General features: G+C 35.3%; 1 long non-coding RNA gene across 1 annotated transcript in view; it reads left to right on the top strand.

Annotated features, from left to right (window-relative positions):
- The first annotated feature begins 1,019 nt into the window (after positions 1 to 1,019).
- Positions 1,020 to 4,394, top strand: part of LOC109368211 — an 11,032-nt gene continuing 7,657 nt past the window's right edge. The window contains exon 1 of the long non-coding RNA XR_002116000.1: positions 1,020 to 1,175. This is a non-coding gene — a long non-coding RNA (uncharacterized LOC109368211). The remainder of the gene's footprint in view (positions 1,176 to 4,394) is intronic.

The following is a 4,394-nucleotide window of genomic DNA, read 5'->3' as shown; positions in this document are numbered from 1 at the left end:
CATATCATATCCTCTTCTATTCCTCTTGTAAGTGCAAGTGCCACCTTTTTTTCTTCATGTGTATTACTACAGACCTGCGAGAGAAACAGAGGTTTTGTCACCACAGCTGATGGACATCTCCAATTCTCCAAAATCCTTGCTATTCTGCTTTGACTTATAGATGTAGCATCGACAAGGCACATCCATAAATTAGTTGCCTAATGTAAAATAGGGAAAACATCCTATGTTTTGTCTTAGCAGTTACCAAAAAGCTTTTTGTATTTTCTGGATAAGTATGTTGAGTTGCAGCTGTTGTAATGCAAATTATAGATTAAGGGCAAATCAACATGGAGGTAAATAAAATTATTAGGACTATTTCCACTGACGTCTGTAGTAGATTGGCCTGAGTTAATAAGATTTCTGAAGTAACAGCTTTATTTTACTTTTACACTCATGCAGTATTTTGTGAAGTGAGGTCTGGAATCTGTTTTTTACAGCTGCACTAAAAATAGCAGTGATGTAACATTCTTTGGAAATATTGAGTTTTACTGTGGAACCTATAGTTGGAGTTTCTAACTTTTTCTACATTGTTAATTTTAGTTGCAGCTTTTTCTCCCAGCATATTAACTCAAGGAAAACTCAATTGCTTAAATGTTGGAAAAAGTGAAGAATGAAGGAATGCAAAGATGAAAAACGTTGCATGTTGAAGTAAAAAATGTTGAAGTGAAGATGGCAGCCATTCAAAATAAATCAAATAAACCTTCAGTATGTTTCTTGTTTGTACAGAACATTGAAGATGTGAAGGTGAAAGAAAAGTATCTTAATTTTACTGAAATTGTAATGTATTTCAAGATATACTGTAGTCATTATCAGGACCATCAACACTATCTTTTTCCAGAACAAATATACAAATATAGAAAAGACTGCTGCTTTTGTACAATATTGATTAAAAAAATTAGAAAAGAAGTAGGTGTATGGGAACTGTTGAGTCACGGCCTGAACCACTGATTGATCACCTGAGGCAAGGACTGAGTTAGCTGTGGGAGTACAGGTGAAGGCGATTCACCTGTGTGGCCAGAGCCTGGCTCCGACCTTCCTAGACCCCATTTAAGATCTGACTACTGGGGAGAATGTTCTCTTTCTGGAGATCCCTTCCTCATGGAGCCTTTCCTGTAAATCTAGTTCTTCAGATACAGGTGAGCATTCCTTCCTTGCTTGTTTCTTTTCCTGTTTTCACCATGATAATCTTTCATGCTGTAACACCTACTGTAACAGTAGGGAAAATGTGGAAGACAGACAGAAAGAGAATGAGTAACATGACTTAGTAAATCAGCAAGTATTGGCAGTGCATCTTGAACTCTTAACCAGCTGGAAAATGTTGGATCTAACATAAGTTTGAATATAGAATATTTGTATTACATCAGATAGCAGAATAAAAAAGAAACTGTATTTACTGATTCTTTGATGATGAGGTGAAATTATGAGATTGGCTAGCACATAAAGTTATTTGTGTACTGTATATTATGTATTGTATATTTGTAACTTATACATAGGGATCAGCTACTCTTTTCTGTATATGTGTGAATCTTAATTTCTATTGTAAGACAGATGTAAGGCTTTCATTATATTTCTGTTTTCAACTTCTCTTTAGCAGCTCTTTTTGGGAATGGTAGGGTAAACTCTTTTGAAAGGGACTAACTGAACAGCAGAATAGTAGACATGATGAGTTCGTAATGCAAATCTTGTGTAAGAGCTTTCAATTAATTTTGAGAGCCTGTATTGTTTTACGTGTATATATGCTACAAGCTGCAAAGTTTTTAAAAGAAAGATATGTGAGAAAGCCTCCTACATTTTGGGATAAATTTGATCCAAAGCACTTGACTCAACTGAAACAGTTGATCTTAAAAGTTAAGATGTTCAGGGATCAACAGCATAATTCTGTAACTGAAGGAGTACGTATGCCTGATCATGGAAGTTTATAAGAATTATGGAATTAGTGACATAAAAATATTTATATGGTTTATCTCACCTAGGTCTCTGCTATTTGACTGTTTCATACCACAAATATTGTACTCTTTTAAAAATGTCACTATTTAACTTCCAACTCTGTCTTTGAAAATACTGTTGAGTAACTGAGAAAAAATTTTCATACAAATATGTTGTTTTATTCTTTGAATTATCATGGAATAACTAATGAAAACTAGGTAATGAGCTGTAGTTGCACTGCATAGAATTTAGCAGCTACTATTTCATATCTGAGATAAATGTAAAATCTTTTCTCATGCAGTCATAAAATATTTCAGGTAATCTTGTACAGAATCAAGCATATCTCTAGTGATCGGTTTTTAGTCCCTCTGTACCAGTAGAAATACAGTAGGATTGTGTTCGTAGGACCTGGCAAAGATCTGTATCTTGTATCAGCAAATATATTTCTCTGACAGGGAGGCAGAGCAATGGAAATTGTGGGTCAACCATCTGAGAAAAGATGAGAAATGAATGAGCCCAAGGGCTCAGCTCTTAACCATATAGGTGGAATGCTGTGTTCCTTGTCAGTCATCATTGATTTGATATTCCTAAATGAAAAGTATTATTTTTAAAATGAGAACTAATTATTTAGCCTTTTATGGAAACTACAGTTTTCTAGAAGTGGCTCCAGTGTATGTTGAGGGAAGAGCAATAAGCATCCTTACTTACAACTTACAGCTTACTGACCTTTGGAGCCTGTTTCTTGATTTCCATAAGTTGTACAAGTGTTTGATCGCAAGGGATAGTAGGGAACTGGCAAGTAGAGGAATATGCATACTGTCCTAGAGAATATAGAAGAGGCAAAAAAATGAAAAAAGAAGTAGAATGAGTGGCAATACAGTAAAGAAAAAATGAGAGGATTGTTCTTTGAGTAGAGCTAAAGGAAGTATAGGGGTTATAGGAACAGTAAAGATTAGGAGAATATATAGAAAGGACTAAGAATGCAGGGAAACAAACTTGTAAGTGTTGTAAGTGAATAAGAGGCAGGTGCTCCTTATTTCTGTCTGAACCGCTAGCTTTGCAGCAGTTTGTATGGAATACAGATTGCATTCCTTATGTTTTAGGATACTAGTTGTCCTTTGTGTTGGGACAAATTGTCACCTGAATGAATACATTACAGCTGCATCAGAAGTTGTCAAAGCATTTAAAAATGGAAGTGCTCAAGTGAACATCAGTCATGTTCTAACAACCCTTGGAAAAGTTGAAAAGTGTGAAAATGAGATAAGGATTAATGTTGTGGGAAAAGCTTATGGGATAGTCTACTACATGATAAATGGTTTCATGAAATAAGAACTTTTTGACAGATTGACTCTGTTTGAATATATTAGTATACCATTCTGGAAAGTGTACAGCACATGTTTGAAATTAAAAACAAAGTTTGCATAGATTTTTGAATCTTCATTCCTTGGTTAATGTTTTAATCTACACAGACCACTGAACTGAAGAGAACAGAATAGAGTAGTTCAGCTGGAAGGGACCTACAGATATCAAGTCCAACTGCCTGACAGCTTAGAGCCGCCTCCTCAGGAAGCTGTAGAATGAAATGCAGTTGCCTTGCAACAGCAAGTGTCCTCAGCTTCTCCTCATAGGACATGACTTCAGCCCTTTCACAAGCTTTTCTGGCCTCCTCTGGACACTTTCAAATATTTTAACATTGCTCTTATATTGTGGCGTTGAGAACTGCACATAGTATTGAAGATGAGGCCACACAAACACTGAATATAGCAGGAGAATCACCTCTTTTGACTGACTGGCTATACTGTGCTTAATGCATCCCAAAATGTAATTTATCCTCTTGAAATACTTTTTGCCCCCAAAATCCAAATACTAAAGGGTTTAAGTTCTTGAGTAGAGGCTGCAGAAGGAAAAGCTGCAAAAAATCAAGGTTAAGTTGTTCTAAATAACGAATGTTGATTCTCTTTTCTTTGTTCTTAATGTTCTCTTACACTTGTTAAGTAATGATGTCTTAGAACAGTTGGTAATTAAAAGATAACTTGCCTCAAAAATTCATGTCATTTGATTGAAAGAAAGAAGAACCTGAAGTAGATTTGTAGTGAAGATTCTTCATTTCTAAAGGGAAAAGATATTACTAAACTGAATGCCTGAGGAAGTAAAGAATTTCATTAGGGAGAGGCTAATGTGTATGTAAGGTTAAAAGTTGTCTTCTGTGACAGTCCAGACAGGTAGGGCAGGATGAGAGGAGCTCATAAGAAAGGATTCTAGGATTAGTGGAACTTTAATATGAGACCAGAAGCCTATGAAGTATGGAAGAATAAGTAAGGCAGTAAAGATGTTTATATTTTTTCATGTTAAGAAGTGTGAGGATAAGTGAAGACTGAGAAAAGCAAAGATGAATTTTTTCATAAAAAACAGAAACAAAACAACAACAA

This window comes from Meleagris gallopavo, chromosome 6, assembly GCF_000146605.3.
Source record: "Meleagris gallopavo isolate NT-WF06-2002-E0010 breed Aviagen turkey brand Nicholas breeding stock chromosome 6, Turkey_5.1, whole genome shotgun sequence".
NCBI classification, from domain to species: domain Eukaryota; kingdom Metazoa; phylum Chordata; class Aves; order Galliformes; family Phasianidae; genus Meleagris; species Meleagris gallopavo.
This window is presented reverse-complemented; position numbering and strand designations above follow the sequence as displayed.